Source organism: Schistocerca nitens, chromosome 4, assembly GCF_023898315.1.
Source record: "Schistocerca nitens isolate TAMUIC-IGC-003100 chromosome 4, iqSchNite1.1, whole genome shotgun sequence".
Lineage (NCBI taxonomy): Eukaryota > Metazoa > Arthropoda > Insecta > Orthoptera > Acrididae > Schistocerca > Schistocerca nitens.
The window spans coordinates 905,839,025-905,864,033 of record NC_064617.1 but is presented as its reverse complement, the minus strand read 5'-3'; the positions used below and the strand labels follow the sequence as shown (position 1 = coordinate 905,864,033).

Here is a 25,009-nt window from a genome sequence, read left to right as displayed (position 1 = left end):
CCGCCACAGCCAGTCTTAATTTCTTTTATTTTTATTCCTCTCTTTTCCGCTACTTACCCCCTATCCCCTCCGCGCCTTCTCTCCTACCCTCCGTCTAAACTGCAACACTTCACTGTCCGGAACTCCCACCATACTATCCCTCCCTCTCCCCTCCCAGCCTCCTCCTTACCCCCACCCAGTCGCCACTCCCATCATGCACGGGTGCTGTTGCTCGCAGTGTAGTTTCAGCTCTCTGAGACTGCAGATGTGTGTGCAAGTTGCGCACGTGTGTGTGTGTGTGTGTGTGTGTGTGTGTGTGTGTGTGTGTGTGTGTGTGTGTGTGTGTGTGCTGCTGACAAAGACCTTACTGGACAAAAGCTGTAATTGTGTTTAGCTTTTTATTGTGCCTATTGCGGCTCAGCATCTCTGCCATATGGTGAGCAGCAACTTTCCTTCTCTCGTATTGTTACGTTCCATCCTAGATTTTCCACTGTTTGTTTTTTGCCTGATGGCTTTTCTTAGATCCTAACCCTGTGCGGTTTTCCTTTGTAACTGCTTTCTTTTGCGTCGCTATACTCAATGTCCATCCCTCTTTCTTTTCTTTCCTGTGTTTCTCTTGTTGCCTTACTGAACTGCACTGCACACACTACTTATGACTACTGTATCAACGGACTCTGCTGCTCGCAACAGACGGCATGAAGAACATGCTGATTGTTGGTGCAGCATCTTATGTCCCACATTACTCCCGCCGATATAATTAGGCCTATAACTTCAAACTGATCACGTTCCCTGTGTCAGTTCTTGTATTTTTGCATGTTATCTCCCACACTTTTCCTGTGCCACACAATCTTACATCTCTAACTACGTACCCCCCCCCCCCCCCACACACTTTCTCCGTTCTATGCCAGTTCACACCCACTAAATCCACCTCATCCATCATCCACTCACATCTGCCGTCCACCTGCTCTACGCTTATCCGCCCTCAAAGCTGCTACCCACAGTAATATATTTATTAATGATTAGTTATTCTCTACTTTGACCTTTGTGACTTTTCACCAATTTTAGTGCGTTTTCGCCTTCCACTATCGTCGTCTTCCTCGGATTTCATCTCTTCTTCTCCCTGTGCATCCATTTCGTACTTTTCACACGTATTTGGGTGTATTTTTGCGTAATTTTTTGGAAGTAATTCTACTTTCTTACGTATTTTTTCGCATTTTTGCACCACCATGGATCCTTGCTCCTTCCATCTGCATCAATACAGAACAGTTTCCTCATCCCTAGCCACATTCCAGTCCCACATACTGTTCCTGTGTTGTTGCTTGGCTCATGAAATCCCCCCTAATGGCCTTAGCATCAAATTACCCATCTCTGTTTGCCACCCCTCCTTCCACAATGACCCCCACCTGTTCAGATTCCGCCAATCCATAGCCCTCACGAACATAGTCCTGCAAAACCATATCAGCCAAGCCCAATCCTGCTTGCAGTACCTTCTCTCCATCCGCAAAATTCTGCTGCTATGTAATCCCAGATTCCTAGAACCCGTAACACACATTGAAACTCTCGACCTGCAGGAACTTGAGCAACATGCACAATGCCACCTCAAAAAGCTCTCCATCCTGCTCACTTCCTACTCCCGCCTCGGAGTATCACTGTCCACCACTTCCACAACAACCTACGAAACTCCCCCACGCCCCCTCATAGCTGACAAACCTTGTCTCGCAGACCTACTACACTTACCCCACCCTCCAAAACTCACTCCCAACACCACACAGAACTCAAATCCTAAACAGACCTGCAACACAGTCATGAACCTTTCCTCAAGAAGCCTTAATCCCACAGAAATATCAGTACTTTCCAAAGACCTCACCTTTTGCCCCACTCCCAAAGTCAACCATGCAGGACAAGTTAAAGACCTCTCCTTCTCCCGGTCCCTACAGTGGAAACGCTTTTTCGTCACCAACCCGACCAATCAGATTCGACCAAAGACCAACATTGAACCTTGCCTAACTCAGTTCACTCCTCCATCCAACCGTGATCCATCCCCACTGCCTCCAAACCACATCCTATTAACTTTCCAGAATTTCTTATTCTCGAACCTTGCCTCACCATCATTCCCCAAATTCCTCAACATGCATACTGACATTACATCCGCAGAAAGAACCGCAGTCCACCACCTAAAAACTGATCCTGATCTTATAATCCTACCTGCAGACAAAGGCTCCACCACCATAGTTTTTGAACCACAAGGATTACGTGGCAGAAGGACTCCGTCAGCTGTTCGATACTTCCACCTACCAACCATGCCACAGTGATCCCATTCCAGCAATCCAGCAGGATCTCCAGTCACTACTCAAACACTTGGGCCCATCCCAGAACCTCTCCCTAGAGTCCATCTCTCTACTTACCCCGACCACTGCCCGCACTCGCACCTTCCACATGCTTCCTAAAGTCCATAAACCCAACCACCCAGGACACCCCATTGTGGCCGGTTACTGTGCCCCCACTGATAGAATCTCTGCTCTTGTAGACCAGCAGGTTCAACCTATTATCCGGAACCTATCCTCCTATATAAAAGATACCAACCATTTCCTCGACTGACTCTCCACAGTTCCTCTCCCTATACCACACAGTGCCCTGCTCGTCACTGTAGATGCCACCTCCCTGTACACTAACATTCCTGATGCACATGGCCTTACTGCTATCGAACACTACCTTTCCAGACACCCTATGGATTCCAAACCCACAACCTCCTTCCTAGTCTCCATGACCAACTATATCCTCACCCACAATTACTTCTCCTTTGAAGGCATTACCTACAAACAAATCTGTGGTATGGCTACGGGCACCCGCATGGCACCATCCTATGCTAACCTATTCATGGGACATCTAGAGGAATCCTTCCTAAAAACCCAGAATCCTAAAACCCTCACCTGGTTCAGATTCATTGATGACATTTTTGCTATCTGGATTGAAGGTGAGGACACCTTATTCACATTCCTCCAGAACCTCAACAACTTCTGCCCCATTTGCTTCACCTGGTCCTACTCAATCCAATAAGCCACCTTCCTAAATGTTGACCTCCACCTCAGAGATGGCTACATCAGTACCTCCATTCATATCAAACCTACTAAGCACCAGCAATACCTCCACTTCGACAGCTGCCACCCGTTTCATACCAAGAAGTCCCTTCCGTACAGCCTAGCCACCTGTGGTCGTCGCATCTGCAGTGAGGAGGGTCTCACTGAAGCCTTCACTGACCGTAATCATCCTCCCATCCTTGTACAAAAACAAATCTCCCATGCCTTATCCTTCCAGTCTCCCACCACCTCCCAAAGTCCCACAGTCTGGCCACAGAGGATCAATTCCTTCATAACTCAGTACTATCTGGGACTGGAGCAACTGAATAACATTCTCCGCAAGGGTTTCGATTACATCTCGTCATGCCCTGAAATGAGAAATGTCCTGCCCACTATTCTTCCCACCCCTCCTACTGTGGTATTCCGCCGTCCACTGAACCTACACAATATACTCATCCATCCTTACACGACCCCTGCTCCCAATCCCTTACCGTACTTCATGGCTCATACCCCTGTAATAGACCTAGATGCAAGACCTGTCCCATACATCCTCCTACCGCCACCTACTCCAGTCCGGTCACTAACATTACCTATCACATCAAAGGCAGGGCTACCTGTGAAACCAGTCATGTGATCTACAAGCTCAGCTGCAACCACTGTGCTATATTCTATGTAGGCATGACAACCAACAAGCTGTCTGTTCGCATGAACAGCCACCAACGAACTGTGGCCAAAAAGCAAGTGGACCACCCTGCAGCTGAACACACTGCCAAACAAGACACCCCTCATCTCAATGACCGGTTTCAGAGCCTGTGCCATATGGATCCTTCCCACCAACACCAGCTTTTCTGATTTGCACAGGTGGGAACTTTCCCTGCAATACATCCTATGCTCCCATAACCCTCCTGGCCTCAATCTTCGTTAGTCGCTGTCCTCACCCATCCAGCCCCCTCCCTGTTCCCGTTCCAGCACTATACAGCCGTCATTTTACCGCCACAGCCAGTCTTAATTTCTTTTATTTTTATTCCTCTCTTTTCCGCTACTTACCCCCTATCCCCTCCGCACCTTCTCTCCTACCCTCCGTCTAAACTGCAACACTTCACTGTCCGGAACTCCCACCATACTATCCCTCCCTCTCCCCTCCCAGCCTCCTCCTTACCCCCACCCAGTCGCCACTCCCGTCATGCATGGGTGTTGCTGCTTGCAGTGTAGTTTCAGCTCTCTAAGACTGCAGAAACATGTGCAAGTTGCACTTGCGTGAGTGTGTGCGCGTGTGTGTATGTGTGTCTACTGCTGACAAAGGCCTTAATGGCCGAAAGCTACTACTGTGTTAATCTTTTTAATGTGCCTATCACGGCTCAGCATCTCCGCTATATGGTGAGTAGCAACTTTCCTTCTCTCAAGTGTTTCATAAGTTACACGTGCCCCCTAAATGGTGATAAATGCTGGACAATGCAGGAAACATTAGATCTTAAGCTGGCACCATTTCCTGTAGCAGAGTGACTCATCTTACACATAATATTCCAAGTAATTTATGTGCTGAAGATGTAAATGCATGTTATGTGAAGTAACTGCTGATCAGCAATCTCTGTGTCATGTGCCACTGTATTAGGCTCACCCATATATGCAAACCTTCAAGTCACTAGTTGATCTTGGGATGAGCCAACATTAAGCTTGTAAGAAAAAAAGTGAATGGTGAATAATTTTCAAACAAGTTATTACATACGACACTTTCTTAATTGCTTCCAATGTGTGTTGAGGAGATACTCCGCCAACAATATTCTGATCTTCTATAAAGCCTTTTTTAATTCACTATACTGTACAACAAGCTTTTCCATATAAACAACCTTTAACAGAAATGATCTCTCAGGTTTTCTCAGTGTGACTGATTACTGTCCTGTTTCAGAGTATTCAGTTGATTTGTTGTTTCCATTTTATGTACAATATGCTAAACACCTGGAAGTACACAATTAGCATTTAACAAATCTCTTTTTTGAGCTTCAGATGTACGATAGTCCTCAAAGAGATAACATTCTCTGATATTCTATCAGCGAGATTTCCATTGGCATTCCTTACTTTTTATGATACTTCCTCTCAGAACAATATTTCTGATGTCATTTTGGGAGTTTTGACAATATGAGTCATAGCCTCCACTTAAATATAATAAGTAGTTACATACGGGGTGTGATCAAAAAGAAACAGGTGGTGGTAGTGGTGACGGTGATTAACATTCTTAAGGAAATACAAAAATTCCCATTAGCCTACTTTTTGATCACACCTCGTATGTAGTCAAATATATATTTTAAGTTGCGATTGTGTAGTGAATGCACCCTCTGTTGTTCGCAGATGTGACATTAGAAAGGAGCTCTGAGAGCAAGGAGCAGTAATTCTGCCGTTTTCAGCTGTGAATACATAATGTTTGTATAGTATGGGACTACCCAATGTGTGTGGAGTACAAACCGAACCTTTATCCAATCTGAATAAATGCTTTACCAAGTTCTTGCCAAATCAGATTTGTCAGACTCAAGCTTTTGACAACTTCCTTCGCCATCACTGTCTGGAGATATTTCAGTGGGTCATTAGGTAATTAAGTTGACCTTTTGAAATATCTCCTGACAATGATGACAGAGGAAGTCACTGAATGCTCCAGATCGACAAATCTGACACAACAAGAGCTTGAAGCATTTGTTCAAGTGTTGCTCTGAAAAACTGTGTTCACTTATTATTCAATCTATCACAACAAGTATTTAACCATTATTGTTTTAAAAACTGTACAGGAAGTTCAGGATATGGAAGCCTGCTCGGGATTTGTCTGACAAAATCGCAAGCAAACCCAGAATCACAATTTAGATAAAGTTAGAACAAAGCACAAATGACAATCAATTCAAAGCAGTCATTATGAAGCCTAAACAACTTAGGAAGGAAAACCATGGAACATCAATGGTCACAGTAAGTTTGGCTGAGGTAAACAGCCTGCATAAGCAAGCAGTGCCACTGAGCTGCTGCAGCAGCAGCAGCAGCAGCAGCTGCAGCAGCAGCCGCTGCCATTCATATCAGGCTGCGGGAAACCCAGTGGGCTGCAGCAGTCCACACCACGAAATGGAAAACTGAGAGCGGCAACATCAGCCGCTTGGTGCGAGGTCATCAGTCCCTTGTTCCAGGTAAAATAATTACACAAGGCAAAGAAGAAACACGAGACGCACAGCACAATAACATGAGAAAGGAAGAACCAGAAGAGCGACAGAACAACCAACACTACCACGGACAAAACAGAAAAAGAAAACCACAGAAGCAAGAAACAGGTAGAAACAGTAAAAACAAGAAAGCAGATGACCGTGGCTGGCCGACCATGAGAATAAAAAGAATAAAAAGGAAAAGCCAGCTACTCTGCGACACATTAAAACATCCACCCTAAAAGCATTAAGACTGTAGAACACAAAGGGACAAAGGACACATGCTAAAACTTATACAGAATGATAAAACCCACCGTCACATATAAAACGTAATACTAAATTAGCCGATGAGGCGTTTTCAGTTAAAATTAATGGCAACGAGTCCGGTAACGGAAAAGTGCATTGCAGGGCAGCCAAAAAAGGACAGCTAACCAAGATATGGACCACTGTCAGCCGGACACTGCACCAACACTCAGGTGGGTCATCACGGCGAAGGAATTAGCCATGTGTCACCCAAGCATGCCCAATGCGGAGCCAGCAGAGAACCACAGAGTCCCTGTGAGAAGCCCACATGGAGGACTGCCACACATTCACAGTCTCCTTAATGGCATGCATCTTTTTGTGCGTGCTGAGGTTATGCCATTTCGTCTCCCAAAGCCGGTACAGTACTGAACGCAGGTCAGTTGCAGAGAAGCTAATCTCCATAAGAGGTTTCCGCATAGCCTGTTTGGACAGTCTGTCAGCAAATTCGTTGCCTGGGATTCCGACGTGACCTGGGGTCCACACAAACACAACTGAATGACTGGATGGTCGCTACCAAAGGATGACGAGGGTAGCACTGATCGATAGCTTGCAGGTTGCTCAAGGAGCCAGTACACAGAAGTAACAACTCCCCAGGACATGAACGGATGTCCTCAAGAGGACGAGATATAGGCACCAGCTCGGCAGTGAAAACACTGCAGCCATTGGGCAAGGAATGCTGTTCATTATGTGCTTCATGGACATACGCGAAGCTTGGCCTCTGTACATGTCAAGAATCAACAGGAACTGGCAGTGGAGATCTGCAGGGTTAACTGAGTCCTTAGATCCATGTGAAAGGTCCAGACGAAGCCGCGGCCTATGTGTACACCGTGAAGGTGTCTGTGATGGACCTCAAGTATAGGTGGTAAAGGCAAGGACTCCAGTTCAGAAAGAAGGGATCGGACACGAACTGCAATTGGAAGCCCTGATCTGGGCCACCAATGCGGGATATGAAATGCCGTAGGTGGGAAAAGGAGACAGTGATTTGGATGCGTAGGGGAACTACGAATGTGTGCAATGTAACTGGCCAGCAGTTGTGCAAGCCTGCAATGGAAGGACTCAGGCCTCCACAAGGACGCTGGTCACCGGACTCTTCCTAAAATCTTCTGTCGATAGGCGAATGGCACAGTGGTGCACTGGGTCCAGTAAACACAATGCTGTGGGCGCCACCGATCCAAAAACCAGACTCCCATAGTCAAGGTGGGATTGAACAAGGGCTCTGTAGAGCTGCAGCAGCGGAGAGTGATCTGCATCCCAGTTAGTGTTGCTCAGGCAGTGGAGGGCTGATGAAGGTGAGATAGCCCAAGTCAATAGGGTGTTGAAAACGAGTCCTAAGAATCAATGTCTCCACTACAGTGAGTGGATCATCATTAAGGTAAAGTTCTGGTTCTGGATAAACGGTATGACACCGACAGAAGTGCATAACACATGAATTTGTGGCCGAGAACTGGAAATCGTGAGCTACAGCCCATGATGCACCTTGTGGATGGCTCCCTGTAGGCACCGCTCAGCAACACCAGTACGAAATGAAGAAGTTGGTTGGTTGAGGCTTAAGGGACCAAACAGCAAGGTCATCAGTCCCTTGTTTCAAATATACTCCATTCTGCTAACAGGACATCTCAGAAAAGTCAGAACAATAAAACGGAAAAAGGGAAAACGTAAAAGGGCAGTCACGTTGTCATTGGTAAAAAACAAATGAGGGTAGTCGGTAAGAGAACGAACCCAACACTATGCTGAAGCAGCATAGGCAAGACCACCTGTGACTTAAAAGGTACAACTGCTATAATGCAGAAAGTACGTATGGGAATAGAAAGACTAACCAAGCCTTAAAAAAAAAGGGTTAAAAAAGATTAAAAGGGGAAGAAAAGAGGATTCTGGTCAGGGAGGTGAATCGGGAATCTCTGAACACTGCCTACAGTGGGAGACACCCAAAAACTCACCGCCCTGTCCCAACACCAGAGAGAGATTAAAAACCTTAAAACTGAGAATAAAAACCACTCTCCCAAAGGAAACCGAGAACCAGAGAGACCATCCGGAAATCGTCAGCCAACATCAAAGGTAAAGTGTGGGGGAGTCTGTACTTAGCACGCAGAGCCAAAAGAAGGGGGCATTCAACCAAAATGTGGCCACTGACTGGAAGGCTCCACAACCACATAGCGGGGATGGCTCATCACGCAAAAGAAAACCATGGGTCAGCCTGGTATGGCCAATGCGGAGACGACACAGTGTGGTTGAGTCCTTTCGGGAGAGGCGAAAGGAAGAACGCCATGGGCCTGGTGTCACCTTAATTGCACGAAGTTTATTAGACAGTGGAGTAGCCTCCCAAGAATTGGCCCACGACTGTGCGAAGCGGGATTTGATGTGAAGCCGTAAATCCGCTGCAGGAGGGGTTACAGAAAACGGGGGGTAAGTAACTGCTCCCCCAGCCAAACGATCAGCGAGCTCATTTCCCGGGATACCCACATGGCCAGGGACCCATAGGAAGTCAATGGAACAAGCAGCACGGTGAATATCAGCGAGATGGTCATGGATGGCAGAGACCAAGGGATGGCGCGAAAAACACCGGTCAATAGCAAGAAGGCCACTCATTGAGTCCGTACATAACAAAACGCGGTTGTGTTGGGATTGTTTAATAAAGGTAAGGGCCCGGGAAATTGCCATCAATTCCGCAGTAAACACCCCACATGTAGGTGGCAGCAGATGATTTTCCGTTCCAACAGAGGACGTGAAGGCATACCCAACATGATCAGCAGATTTAGAGCCATCAGTGTAAAAAACAACAGCATCCCGAAACTCCCATAAAATTTGGCGGAAAAAGGAACGGAACACCACCGGGGGGATGGAATCTTTCGGACCGCGGCGGAGATCCATCCGAATTCAAGGCCGAGGAACTAACCAAGGAGGGATGGAGGGGAGGGAGCAAGGAAGACAGGACAAAGAAGGTAGCTGAAAATCACGGTAAAGAGATGCAAGGCGCAGCCCAACCGGTAAACCCGCCCGAGGGCGGGAGTCGGGTGGGCGACGTCCATGGTCTGGGAACAGGATAGAATAGGAAGGATGAGTGGGAGAAGAACGGATAGTGAGGGCATAGGACACCAGAAGCTGGGACCGCCGAACAGAAATGGGTGGGATCCCAGCTTCAACCAGGAGATTATCAACAGGGCTAGTAGGGAAGGCACCGGTGGCCAAACGGATACCACGATGGTGGACTGGATCCAGCACGTGCAGTGTGGAAGGAGCAGCTGAACCATAAACTTGACAACCATAGTCCAAACGAGACAGAACTAGAGCACGATAAAGACGGAGGAGGAGGGAACGGTCCGCACCCCAAGAGGAGTGGGCAAGGAAGCGAAGGACATTGAGTTTACGGAAACATCCTACCTTCAGGAGTCTGATATGGGGCAGCCAAGTGAGCTTGTTGTCGAAAAGAAGACCCAGGAAACGAAACTGTGGAACCACAGGCAATCGTTGTGCAGCGAGATAGAGCTCTGGATCACGATGGACCGTAGTACGGCGACAGAAGTGGACCACCCGCGATTTTAAAGGAGAGAATTGAAACCCGTGTGAGAGGGTCCATGCAGAGGCACGCCATATAGCCACCTGGAGCTGCCGTTCTGCAGATGCCATCGAGGAGGAACTAACCCAAATGCAGAAATCATCCACATACAGGGCAGGGGCGACCAAGGGACCGACAGAGGCCACAAGTCCATCGATAGCAATGAGGAAAAGAAGGACACTCAAGACAGAACCCTGCGGGATGCCCGTCTCCTGGGTCCGTGGAGAACTAAAAGCAGTACCAACTCTAACTCTGAATGACCGATGGATCAGGAACTGGCGGATAAAAATCGGGAGTGGTCCCCGAAGACCCCACTGATGAAGGGTTAGTAAGATGTGATGGCGCCAGGCCGTGTCATAGGCCTTGCGAAGGTCAAAAAACACTGCAACCAAATGGCGGCGCTGGGAAAAAGCCTGCCGAACTGCGGATTCCAAGCGAAGTAAATGATCGATTGGAGATCGTCCCTCTCGAAAGCCACACTGGTAAGGAGACAATAGATCCCGAGATTCGAGGACCCAAGTAAGCCGACGGGCTACCATCCGTTCAAGTAACTTACAAACAACATTGGTCAAACTAATTGGCCGATAGCTGTCAACAGATAGGGGGTCCTTACCAGGCTTAAGGACAGGAACCACAATGCTATCCCTCCACTGAGAAGGGAAGTCACCCTGGAGCCAGATACGGTTGAACACCCGAAGAAGATGTTGCCGTTGTGGAGCACTGAGATGTTGAAGCAGTTGGTTATGAATGGAATCTGGGCCAGGGGCCGTATCATGAGAAGAAGATAGAGCAGAAAGAAATTCCCATTCAGTAAAAGGTTCGTTGTAAGATTCTGACTCACAAGTGGTGAAACATAAGGTGAGAGCTTCAGCCTGCTGTTTTTGATGAAAGAAAGCAGCTGGATAGGAGGCTGACGCTGATGCCACTGCAAAATGGGTCGCAAGATGTTCTGCGAGAACTAATGGGTCCGTACAAATACCATCTAGGAGGTGAAGGCCTGGGAGGGTGGACTGCCGATGGCAACCTTGGAGAGAGCGAAGTGTAGCCCATACCCGTGACAGAGGGACAGTGGAACCAAGGGAAGAAACGAATCATTCCCAACATATCCGCTTGCTCTGTTTGATTAAATAACGGGCTTTAGCACGAAGGCGTTTAAAAGTAGTAAGGCTGGCAACAGATGGGTGCCTCTTAAAGTGTTGCAAAGCTCGACGGCGATCACGGATGGCAATGGCAATGGCCGTACTCCACCACGGGACTTGCCGGCAACGAAATGGTCCAGATGAGCGCGGGACAGCAAGGTTAGCAGCGCGAACAATCGCGTCAGACACTTCACGTAGGACATCATCAATACAACCCGACAAAGAGGAAGAAAACTCGACCTGTGCAGTGTATAGAGGCCAATCGGCGCGGTGGAAAGACCAACGAGGTAACCTGTCCATCGGGGAGCGGGAAGGGAGCGTGATAATCAACGGGAAATGGTCACTATCACAAAGGTCGTCGTGTGGCGACCAGTGTAATGAAGGGAGGAGAGAGGGAGAAGAAAAAGAAAGATCAATGGCAGAAAAGGTACCATGACCTGCACTGAAATGAGTAGGGGAGCCATCATTAAGAAGGCACAGGTCGTGCTCTGCAATAAATTGGTCTATAAGAAGACCTCGTCTAGATGGAAAGGCACTGCCCCACAAAGGATGATGAGCATTAAAATCCCCAAGGAGGAGGAAGGGAGGAGGAAGTTGCTGAAGAAGGGTGGTTAAGGCAGCAGGTGTAAGAGTCCTGTCAGGAGGGAGATAAAGATTGCAAACCGTGACTGCAGAGTCTAAGTGGACCCTAACAGCAACCACTTCCAATGTAGTTTGGAGAGGAATCCACGTGCTAGCAATGTCTGTACGGACCAACGTACAAACGCCACCAGAAGCCCGCAAGGGTCCGACCCGATTTCGACAGAAAACACGGAACCCACGGAGGGTCGGTGAGTGAGCATCAGTAAAATGAGATTCCTGGAGAACCACACAAGCTGCAGAGTAGGACGAAAGAAGGGATTTCAATTCCGGAAGGTGACGATAGTAGCCATTACAATTCCATTGGAGAACCACAGAACGATGGTTTAAATGAGGGCTGAACACGCTAAATCCAGTCATACCGCCGGGTCCCCACCCGTCACCGACAAGGAGGGGGCGACATCCATGAACGACAGGTCAGAATCCGGTTGTGAAGTCGGGGAAGGGACCTCCGGAGACACCAGAGGCTCTTTGTCCCGGGACTTATGTTTCTTCTTCTTTTCAGGCTGAGATCGAGGAGGGCTGTGTGGCATAAAGGAGCCACCTGCAGCAAGATCAGGAACAGAAAGAGACCGGGCGACCTGAGGGCCGACAGACCGCGGCTCTCGCGGTCGCCGCGCGGCAGCAGACCTTTGACCTGGAAGGTGCTGGGAAGGGGCATCCCGAGAGAGGTGCCCTTGACCGGCAGACGCCGAAGGAGTGGGACACTTCTCCGGCTGGGGAGGGGGAGCAGCGCCCAGAGAAGGTGTGGGAGCTGCAGGGGAGGGGGGGAGGAGTGGGGTCCGGGATGGGGGTAAGGAAGGAGGAGGAAGGGATGAAGATGTAACCAAGGCGTAACTAGATGTCATGGACACAGGGTGCAGTCGTGCATATTTCTTACGGGCCTCTGTGTATCTTAAACGATGGAGGGACTTATTCTCCTGTATCTTTTTTTCTTTCTTATATACTGGGCAATCTGGTGAACGTGGAGAATGACTACCATGACAATTTACACATACAGGAGGGGGAACACAGGGACTCCCCTCATGGAGTGGACGTCCACAGTCACCACAGAGAGGGTCCTGGGAACAGCGAGAAGACGTGTGGCCAAAACGCAAGCACTTGAAACACCGCATAGGAGGTGGGATGTACGGCTTCACATCACAGCGATAGACCATAATCTTAACTTTCTCAGGAAGGGTATCCCCTTCAAAGGCCAGGATAAAGGCACCAGTATCAATACGATTATCTTTAGGACCCTTCTGAACACGCCGAACAAAGTGAACACCCCACCGTCCGAGATTGTCCCGAAGTTCCTCATCAGTTTGAAGGATGAGGTCCCTGTGAAAAATCACACCTTGTACCATATTTAGAGACTGGTGAGGGGTAATAGACACAGGAATTGTGCCAAGATGGGTACAGGTACGAAGGGCCGCAGATTGGGCAGCTGAAGCAGTTTTTATCAGCAACGAACCCGACCGCATCTTGCTCAGGGAGTCCACTTCGCCGAACTTGTCTTCAATGTGTTCCACAAAGAATAAAGGTTTGACACTGGTAAAAGTATCTCCATCAGTCCTGGTGCAAACTAGATAACGGGGGAAAGGTTTTGCCCCTAGACGACGGGCCTGACCCTCTTCCCAGGGGGTAGCCATGGAAGGGAAGGCCGAAGGGGCAAGAGAAGCAGCACTTGAGGAATCAGTACCACGCAGAGAGACGGCCGCAAAAGAACGGCCAGAGTTTTGGACCCGTATGCGTTTCATCTGCATAGCGTCCGCCCTGATACCACCCACTCTGATCAGGGGCTCTCCTCACGGGCGCCACCCAGCCACAGCAAGGGCCGTCTGGCACGGCGGCCATTGCCAGGAGTTCCAATGCTCCAGGATGACGAGCAACCACTCCAAGGCATGCATGAGGAGTTTTTTTTTTTTTTTTTTTTTTTGGGGCGCAAAACTGCTATGGTCATTAGCGCCCAGCCCGTAACTTAGGAAACAGTAAAAAAACCGAAATTGAAAACAAGCAGCAATGGGAACAAAGTCATAAAATTGGAGAAACTAAAAGCAGAAGGAAGGCTTAAAAATCCACTACAGAAAGGGGTTTGTTATCCCCAAAAAAAGCTTCAAATAACTGACGTCATTTCACTGTCACTAATAAACTGGAGAACGCGGTCGGCTGAGCGCGTGTCATTGGCTAAAATCGACGATAGATCAGGCGATAGCTGTAGACGGGCGCGTAACAGATTAAAATAGGGGCATTCAATTAAAAGGTGTCTTACCGTCCACAGCTGAGAGCAGTGGGGACAGATTGGGGGAGGATCGCCGCTTAAAAGATGTCGATGGCTAAAAAGACAGTGCCCTATCCGGAGTCTAGTTAAAATTACCTCCTCCCGACGACGCAGTCGGGAGGAAGAGGTCCAAGCGCAAGGAAGGGCTTTCACTTCCCGCAATTTATTATGGGGAAGTGTGGACCAATGCGCATGCCATAAATGAGCAACTTTGCGACATAAACCGCTCCGTAGATCGGTGAAGGGAAGCGACTGAATAGCTGGCCGAGGAAGAGAGACTGCAGCCTTGGCCGCTATATCGGCCGCCTCATTCCCACAGATACCAGCGTGTCCCGGGAGCCAGAGGAACGCCACCGAGACGCCCCCCAGGTGGAGCAAGCGCAGACAGTCCTGAATCCGGTGGACCAGAGGGTGCACAGGGTAAAGAGCTTGGAGACTGAGGAGAGAGCTGAGAGAATCCGAGCAGATAACGTACTGTATCCGCCGATGGCGGCAGATGTAGTGGACAGCCTGGAGAACAGCGTAAAGCTCCGCAGTATACACCGAACACTGGTCGGGAAGCCGAAATTCATTTGGGGTGTCGCCAACAATATAGGCACACTCCCTACACCTAACGATGTTTTCGAGCCGTCGGTGTAAATAAATGTGGCGTCCGTCATTTGTGCACGTAGAGCAGCAAATGCCCGACGATAAGCAAGTGTAGGGGTACCATCCTTGAGAAATCGACAAAGGTCACGGAGCAGGCAGATCCGGGGACGGAGCCAAGGCGGTGCTGTACCCCAAGTTGTCAAGAAGGTTTTAGGAAAGCGGAAGGAAAGAGAATGGAGCAGTTGACGGAAGCGGACTCCCAGGGGTAGTAGGGAGGAGGAGCGGCCTGCATACCCTACATCAAATGAGGCGTCGAAAAAAAGGGCATGGGCTGGATTAGCAGGCATGGAAGACAGATGGCTAGCATAACGACTCAGAAGGACTGCTCGCCGATTGGACAACGGAGGTTCAGCAGTCTCAGCATAAAGGCTCTCCACAGGGCTAGTGTAAAAAGCTCCAGACACTAAACGTAATCCAGGGTGGTGGATAGAGTCGAGACGCCGAAGAATAGACGGCCGTGCAGAGGAGTAGACTATGCTTCCATAATCCAATTTCGAGCGCACTAAGGCGCGATAGAGGCGGAGAAGGACCACTCGGTCCGCTCCCCAGGAGGTACCATTCAGGACACGGAGAGTGTTAAGGGATCGCAGACAGCGAGCCGAAAGATAGGAAACGTGGGAGGACCAGCACAGTTTTCTGTCAAACATAAGACCCAAGAATTTAGCGACGTCTGAAAACGGAAGGTTGACAGGTCCTAGATGTAAGGAGGGCGGAAGAAACTCCTTACGTCGCCAAAAATTAACACAAACGGTCTTACTGGGAGAGAAACGGAAGCCGGTTTCGATGCTCCAAGAGTGGAGGCGATCGAGACATCCTTGAAGACGTCGTTCAAGAAGGCTGGTCCGTTGAGAGCTGTAGTAGATCGCAAAATCATCCACAAAGAGGGAGCCCGAGACATCGGGAAGGAGACAATCCATAATTGGATTTATAGCGATGGCAAACAGTACAACACTCAGCACGGAGCCCTGGGGTACCCAGTTTTCTTGGGAGAAAGTGCGGGAGAGAGTAGTGTTCACCCGCACCCTAAATGTGCGCTCTGCCATAAATTCGCGAAGAAAAAGGGGCAGCCAGCCTCGAAAGCCCCATGAGAACAGTGTGCGGAGGATGCCTGTCCTCCAACAGGTATCGTATGCTCTCTCCAGATCAAAAAATATTGCCACCGTTTGGCGTTTCCGGAGAAAATTGTTCATGATATAAGTGGAGAGAGCAACAAGATGGTCAACTGCAGAACGATGCTTTCGGAATCCGCATTGGGCAGGTGTTAAAAGACTGCGGGATTCCAGCCACCACGCTAATTCACCATACGCTCCAAAACCTTACACACACTACTCGTGAGAGAAATGGGGCGATAGCTAGAGGGGAGATGTTTGTCCTTTCCAGGTTTCGGAACAGGAACGATGATAGCTTCCCGCCATCGTCTGGGAAAAGTACTGTCGGTCCAAATTCGATTATAAAGGCGAAGGAGGTAACGCAGACTATGGGTTGATAAATGTAACAACATTTGGACGTGGATACCATCTGGTCCTGGGGCGGAGGAGCGAGAAGAAGAGAGTGCATGTTGGAGTTCCCGCAAGGAGAAAACAGTATTGTAGCTTTCGCGATTTTGAGAGGAGAAAGCAAGAGGTCGCACTTCCGCTGCACGTTTCTTCGGGAGAAACGCTGGCGGGTAATTTGAAGAGCTCGAAATCTCGGCAAAGTGCTGACCCAACGAGTTAGAAATTGCGACGGGGTCCACTAATGTGTCATGCGCGACAGTGAGCCCAGAGACCGGGGAGAAACCAGGCGCGCCTGAGAACCGTCGAAGCAGACTCCAAACTTCCGAGGAGGGAGTGAAGGTGTTAAATGAGCTAATAAAGAATTTCCAGCTTGCCTTCTTGCTATCGCGGATGACACGACGGCATCGCGCTCGGAGCTGCTTATAGCAGATACAGTTGGCCAAAGTAGGATGGTGGCGGAAAACGCGGAGAGCACGTCGCCGCTCATGTAGTGCATCACGGCATGCCTCGTTCCACCAAGGAACTGGGGGGCGCCGGGGCAATTCGGAGGTGCGTGGTATTGAATGTTCCGCAGCTGTAAGAATAACGTCGGTAATATGTGTGACCTCATCGTCGACGCTGGGAAAGTGACGGTCATCGAATGTCGCTAGAGACGAAAAAAGTGTCCAATCGGCTTGAGCAAACTTCCAGCGTCGCGGGCGCATATATGGCTGTTGAGGCTGCAGTCTAAGGACACATGGAAAGTGGTCACTCGAGTGTGTATCATCAAGGGCGAACCATTCGAAGCGCCGAGCTAGTGGAACAGTACCGACCACAAGGTCCAAATGAGAAATTTGCCGTGGAGGCAGACAAAAACGTAGGGACCCCAGTGTTGAGGCAAACTAGATCTGCTTGGTGGAAGACGTCTAGCAATAGTGAGCCACGTGGACAAGGATGTGGAGATCCCCAAAGCGGGTGGTGGGCATTGAAGTCCCCAACCAGGAAATATGGGGGTGGAAGCTGACCAAGAAGATGAAGGAGATCAGCTCGTGCCATTGGTGTGGACGATGGAATGTATACAGTACAAAGAGAGAACGTGTATCCGGAAAGGGAAAGACGGACGGCGACAGCTTGGAAGGAAGTGTTTAAATGGATTGGGTGATAATGGAGAGTTTCATGGAGAAGAATCATGAGTCCTCCATGTGCTGGAGTGCCTTCAACAGAGGGGAGATCATATCGGACCGACTGAAAATGAGGGAGAACAAAGCGGTCATGGGGAAGCAGCTTTGTTTCCTGAAGACAAAAGATGACCGGCGAGTAGTATTTTAAGAGGATCGACAATTCATCCTGATTGGCTCGAATACCGCGGATATTCCAGTGGATAATGGACATAGGGTGAACTGGAGATGGAGGAATGTGACCAAGGTCGCTGTCAACTCAACGACTGCTCTGAGCTTGCGACCGACAGTATGGAATGGCATTCAGCCGAAGGCAGAAGATCCTGATCCATAGGTTGGTCAGGAGCAGCTCCTGCCACCAGCGACCGGCCGGTTGATCGGCCGCCAGCAGTGCGCCTTGGCGACACAGAAGACGGCCGAGGGCGACTTCCGCCAGGTGGTGCTGTAGATGGGACACGCCTTGGCGGAGAAGGAGAGGAACTGGGTTTCTTTGTAGCCTTCTTGGCAGTATGATGTTTAGAGGAAGGAGGAACCGATGGTTGCGAAGTTGCCGTACGTAAAAACTCTTCACGAGTATGCTCTTTTTTCGAAGTCTTGGTGTCTGACTTTTGGGCTCGAGATTTAGCAGAACTCGACGAAGGGTGAACCAGAGAGTGGGCAGGCGAAAGTGGTGAGGTTGAACGGGCGATCTTTGCGCTGGCCGATCTGACGACCGTGGCACTAAAGGTGAGGTCGCAAGTCTGCGTGGCCGCCTCCTTTGTTGGCCAAGGAGAAGCAAGGACAGTGCTGTATTTTCCTTTCTGAGGCACGGTGGGCTGTCGACTGGCGAATAATTTTCGAGCAGCAAAGGTCGACACCTTTTCCTTTACTCGAATTTCCTGGATGAGCTTTTCGTCCTTAAAAACGGGACAATCTCGAGAGGAAGCGGCGTGGTCACCCATACAGTTGATGCAGCGAGGGGATGGAGGTGGACAAGCACCCTCATGGGCATCCCTGCCACACGTAACACATTTGGCCAGATTGGAACAGGACTGGCTGGTGTGATTGAACCGCTGGCACCGATAGCAACGCGTAGGGTTCGGGACGTAAGGGCGAACGGAAATTATCTCATAGCCGGCTTTGATTTTCGATGGTAGTTGAACTTTGTCAAATGTCAAGAAGACAGTGCGGGTTGGAATGATGTTCGTGTCAACCCTTTTCATAACCCTATGAACAGCCGTTACGCCCTGGTCAGACAGGTAGTGCTGAATTTCTTCGTCAGACAGTCCATCGAGGGAGCGTGTATAAACGACTCCACGCGAGGAATTTAAGGTACGGTGCGGTTCCACCCGGACAGGGAAGGTGTGTAGTAGTGACGTATGCAGCAATTTTTGTGCCTGGAGGGCACTGACTGTTTCTAACAACAGGGTGCCATTCCGTAATCTGGAACAAGACTTTACAGGACCTGCAATTGCGTCGACACCTTTCTGAATAATGAAAGGGTTGACCGTGGAGAAGTCGTGACCTTCGTCAGACCGAGAAACAACAAGGAACTGTGGCAACGATGGAAGAACTGACTGTGGTTGAGACTCAGTGAACTTACGTTTGTGAGCAGACATAGTGGAAGGTGAGGAAACCATTGCGGAAGAATCCCCCATGATTACCGGCGTCTCCGATGGCGCGCTCCTCCCTTGTGGGGGCCCTCTCTGAGGGCACTCCCGCCTTAGGTGATTGTTCACACCTCAGGTCACACCTCCCGACAAACGGACGGAGGGACCAATCGGCACTTTCGGAAGGTATCAGCTCGGGTAATCACCCCTCCCTGGGCCTGGCCGTTACCAGGGGGTACGTACGTGTCCTACCTGTCTACCCGGGGCGGGGAATTACGCGTTACCCCGTCACCGGCTACGCATGGAAGTGCGTGGGTTGGCCTTCAGACACGCACAGGGAGGAAGAAAGAGAAAGGGAAAGGAAAGAAGAGAGGTCTCAAACGCCGCAGCGGAGAAGGTAGAGAGAAGAGGTAAGGAAAAGAGAAGGACAAGGGAAGGATGAAGACTTACAAGCAAGGAAGGAAGGCGAAGAATGTAGTATATTTACAAGCGTCCGTCTCCGGACGTAGGCACAAACCATAACCCCAGAGAAAGGGAAAGAAAGAGCCAGAGGTGAAGAGGGGGGCGAAGATGGGGGATGGGGAAGGATGCGGAAAGGGAAGGTATGCAGCCCGGAAAGGAAGGAAGGCCACATCAGCTCGGGGTCCCGTGCTCCCTACGCACGTATCCACAAAAGAGTTGTGGATCCCCTGGGGGGAGGTATCAGAAGTGTGATCCCTGTGTGTTCAGGGGGCTCAACCAAAAGGGTACATAGCGACCCCACCACACGGGCTGGCTACCGTGCTGGCTATGCACCCTAGCATCAGACAACGACTTGAAAGAAAAGGTGGAATGTACTAGGAGGGCGCACGTCGGAGACACTAGGTAAGGTGCTCTTCCCCAAATGGCTCAAACTACGGAAGAGAAATTTTGGAATGGAGGTCAAACCCCAGAGGGGGACCAAGAAATGCCAAAAGGAGGAGATGATGACGCAACAAAGCCGGAGTGTAAAACCAACAGAACCAGGAGGATAGTGGGGGCCAACATAAGCAAGGACACCAATAGAGGGAGAGGAGAGGGCGAGGGGAAAGGAGCAGGGAGGGGAAAGGAGGGGAAGGGAAAGGAAATGCAGCCCGGGAGAGAAAGAAGGCTGCAATAGCTCGGGGCCCCGTGCTCGCCACACACGTATCCACAAAAGAGTTGTGGACCCCCTGGGAGGGGGGGGGGGGGGGGGGGGGGGAATGAAGAAGTCATCTGCATACGGAGAAGGTGAGATGGACAGCCCTACAGCCGCTGCTAGACCATTAATCACCATTAAAAATAGAGGTACACTCCATACAGAGCCCTGCGGGACCCCATTCTCCCGGATATGGGAGGAGCTATGGGAGGCACCAACTGGGACACAGAAAGTACGAAGCGAGAGGAAATTTTGGATACAAATCAGAAGCGGGGCTCAGAGACCCCACTCGTATAATGTGGTAAGGATATGATGTCGCCAGGTAGTGTCATACGCTTTTCGTAAATCAAAAAAGACAGCAACCAGGTGTTGGCGTCTGGAAAAGGCTGTTCGGATGGCAGACTCGAGGAACACAAGATTATCAGTCATACAGCAACCCTGGCGGAAGCCGCCCTGACATGGAGTCTTCTCTAGATTGTCGCACAGATGACAAAATGGTAGATATCGAAATAGATGACAGAGGGATAGAAAAATAATTAAAATCGCTCAAAACAGGAAAGGCCGCTGGACATGATGGGATACCAGTTCGATTTTTTACACAGAGTATGCGAAGATCTGGATGAAGATGATGAGGAGATGACGCTTGTCAGATGAGAGATGTTTAATCATGTGACTGGATCCAATCTCTGACCGGATCCAATCTGGCCCAGGAGCTGTGTCGGCGCAATCTGCAAGGGCACTGATAAGCTCCCACTCTGTAAATGGGGCATTATAGCATTCGCTGTTGCATGTAGTGAATGAGAGGATGTTCCCTTCCAGCCACCGTTTGAGAGTGCAAATGGAGGAAGGGTAATTCTCCGATGCAGACGCTCGAGCAAAGTGCTCGGCAATCACGTTTGTGCCAGTAGATAACACGCCATTTATGTTAACGCCGGGAACATCTTTTGGGGTCTGGTATGTGCCGCATATGCCGCTATAGAGCTTGCTGACGCTCCTTAATTACTTCAGCGATTTACGGCGACCACAGAGGGACTGCCTTTCGCTGGGGGGGCCACCCCAAAGAGCGAGGGATCATGTTTTCTGCCACAGAAACAATTGTTGTATTCACCAGCTCAATCATCACATCAATGTTACCATATGGAGGAGATTCAACAGTGACAGCTAACGTGAAAGTTTCCCAGTCCGCCTTGTTTAAAGCCCATCTGGGCAGGCGTCCGTGGGCCCCACGCCAGGGCAGTGACAGAAAGATGGGGGAAGTGGTCACTACCACACAGGTCGCATGTGGTCTCCAGTGGATAGATGGGAGATGTCCTGGGCTGCAAATTGATAACTCAATGGCCAAGCAGCTACCATGAGCCACACTGAAATGTGTGGCAGCCCCAGTATTTAAGAGGCAGAGTTCGAACTGAGACAGTAAAGTTTCGACACCTCTGTCTCGGCCAGTAAGCACAGTGCCACCCCATAAGGGGTTATGGGTATTAAAATCTCACAAAAGTAGGAAAGGTTTATGGAGTTGATCAATCAGTGCAGTTAATACATTCAAAGATACTGCACCATCTGGAGGAAGATACATATTGCAGTTATTTCCTGTGTCGTCCGTATTCTGGCAGCCACAGCTTCAAGAGGGGTTTGAAGGGACACGGGTCTGCATTGCTGGGAACCAGTTTTCCTGGAAGGCAATGCAGAAAGCAAGTGTGAAGCCTAACAGTTGCCATAGCTCAGCCAGGCAATGGAAAAAACCGCCGCAATTCCACTGGACGATGACGTCATCGTGAGACTGGGAAGGCATGGAACATGCAATGAGGCAGTTTACGCCTCAGGGTCACTTCCCGCCACCGACTTTTTGCCTGAGCAGTCTATATCCATTGTGTCTGAGGGTCTGGTGAGACCTAGGTCCTCAGCGGATGCTAGAATCTCCACCTCATCCGTAGACGCAGAGCTTGTAGGTAGCGATGGTGTGGGTGCCACTGCAATTCCCTTGGTCTTGGGGACCTTCTTTTTGGATTTCTCTCGCTGTTCCTTGGGTTTCCCTGGCTGGGAGGACTTCACTGATTCAGTCTCCGGGACAGGACAAGCGTGAAGCCCTAAGACCAACAGCTTTTGGGCTCTTCAGCCACTGGTGGGCGTCATCTATCCCACTAGCAGAAACTGGGAATTGAGTGACCCAAGAGACCCCTTCCTAGCGAGAGGAGCCGACTAAGACTTATGCTTCTCTGGCTCAGAGATGGGGACTCGTATCCCTGATGGTTGGGGGTGTGTTGCTCCCAAAGTAGGTGGTGTGGAAGCAGCAGGGAGGGAACTGCCCCCCCACCTTCAAGTGGACAGGTGTAGTCTTCTGGTTCTGAGAGGGGCAGGAATGTGTGGAACTGATGGGGCAACAACTGTTCTAGTAGCGGCAGCGTAAGAGGACGTCATAGCCACAGGATGTAGGCGCTCACGTTTTCTCTTAGCCTCAGTGTAGGTCAGTTGGTCCAGGGTCTTACATTCCATGATTTTCTTTTTCTGTAAAATCCTGCAGTCTGGTAAGCAAGGTGAATTATGTTCTCTGCAGTTGACACAGATGGGAGGCGGGGCATGGGATGTGATGGACGTTCACAATCCCAACATCTGTCGCTGGAAGTACAGCGGGAAGACAATATGGCCAAACTTTCAGAACTTAAAGCACTGCATTGGGGGAGGGGTATATGGCTTGACGTCACAGCAGTAGACCATCACCTTTACTTTCTCGGGCATGTGTCACCCTCAAAGGCCAAGATGAAGGCACCCGTGGCAACCTGATTATCCCTCGGATCCCGACAGACGTGCCAGATGACATGAACACCTTGCCGCTTTAAATTGGCACACAGCTCATCGTCAAACTGCAAAAGAAGGTCCCTGTGGAATACAAAACCCTGGACCATATTTAAGCTCTTATGGGGTGTGATGGTAACAGAAACATCCCCCAACTTGTCACAAGGGAGTAATGTCCATGACTGGGTAGAGGATGTTGCTTTTAAAAGACTGACCCAGAGCGCATTTTGGACAAGCCCTTCACCTCCCCAAACTTGTCCTCCAAATGCTCCACTAAATACTGAGGTTTCAGGGACATAAAAGATTCCTCATCAACTCTCACACATAGGAGGTAACAGGGCGAATAAGCTTCACTGGCATCATTGGCCTGGCATTCCTCCCATGGTGTGGCCAGGGAGGGGAATGATTTGGGGTCATATTTCTTCACATTGAAGTAAGACTTTGCCCACTTAGAGACTGCCGGCAGCGGACCACCAGCAAGAGATGATGTACTACGCTTCATGGTGTGTCACCCGCCCTGATGCCACTCACTCCGACCAGTGGCCTTCCCCACAGGTACCACCCAGCCACAGCAAGGGCCACCTGGCAGGATAGCCATTGCCGGGAACGCCATGGGCATGAACTTCATGGCATACTTTTTTTGCTTTGTGATAGTCACAAACATATGGCTCACAATTTTAGACAACAGTTGGTAACAGGTAGGTTTTTTAAATTAAAATACAGAACATAGTTACGTTTGAACATTTTATTTTGGTTGTTCCAATGTGCTACATGTACCTTTGTGAACTTACCATTTCTAAGAACGCATGCTGTTACAGCGTGATTACCTGTAAATACCACATTAATGAAATAAATGCTCAAAATGATGTCCATCAACCTCAATGCATTTGGCAATATGTGTAAGAACATTCCTCTCAACAGCGAGTAGTTCGCCTTCCATAATGTTCGCACATGCATTGACAATGCGCTGACGCATGTTGTCAGGCATTGTCGGTGGACCATGATAGCAAATATCCTTCAACTTTCCCCACAGAAAGAAATCCGGGGACGTCAGATCCAGTGAACATTCGGACCACGGTATGCTTCGACGACCAATCCACCTGTCATGAAATACGCTATTTACTACCGCTTCAACCGCACGCAAGCTATGTGCCGGACATCCATCATGTTGGAAGTACATCGCCATTCTGTCATGCAGTGACACATCTTGTAGTAACATCGGTAGAACATTACATAGGAAATCAGCATACATTGCACCATTTAGATTGCCATCGATAAAATGGGGGCCAATTATCCTTCCTCCCATAGTGCCGCACCATACATTAACCCACCAAGGGTGCTGATGTTCCACTTGTCGCAGCCATCATGGATTTTCTGTTGCCCAATGGTGCATATTATGCCAGTTTACGTTACTGCTTTTAGTGAATGGCGCTTCGTCACTAAATAGAATGCATGCAAAAAATCTGTCATCGTCCCATAATTTCTCTTGTGCTCAGTGGCAGAACTGTACACTACGTTCAAAGTCACCGTCATACAATTTCTGGTGCATAGAAATACGGTACGGGTGCAATCGATGTTGATGTAGCATTCTCAACACAGACGTTTTTGAGATTCCAGATTCTCGCGCAATTTGTCTGCTACTGATCTGCGGATTAGCCGCGACAACAGCTAAAACACTTACTTGGGCATGATCATTTGTTGCAGGTGGTGGTTGATGATTGACATGTGGCTGAACACTTCCTGTTTCCTTAAATAACTTAAGTATCCGGCAAACGGTCCGAACACTTGGATGATGTCGTCCAGGATACCTAACAGCATACATAGCACACACCCGTTGGGCATTTTGATCACAATAGCCATACATCAAAACAATATTGACCTTTTCCGCAGTTGGTAAACGGTCCATTTTAACACGAGTAATGTATCACGAAGCAAATACCATCCGCACTGGTGGAATGTTACATGATACCACATACTTACACGTTTGTGACTATTACAGTGCCCTCTATCACAAAGCGAAAAAAATTGGTCCAACTAAAACATTCCTATC

At 49.4% G+C, this 25,009-nt stretch overlaps 1 protein-coding gene across 1 annotated transcript in view; it reads right to left on the bottom strand.

Moving 5' to 3' along the window:
* The window catches only part of LOC126253474 (tripeptidyl-peptidase 2), a 310,223-nt gene that overhangs the window by 252,315 nt on the left and 32,899 nt on the right, over positions 1 to 25,009 (bottom strand). The window lies entirely within an intron of this gene.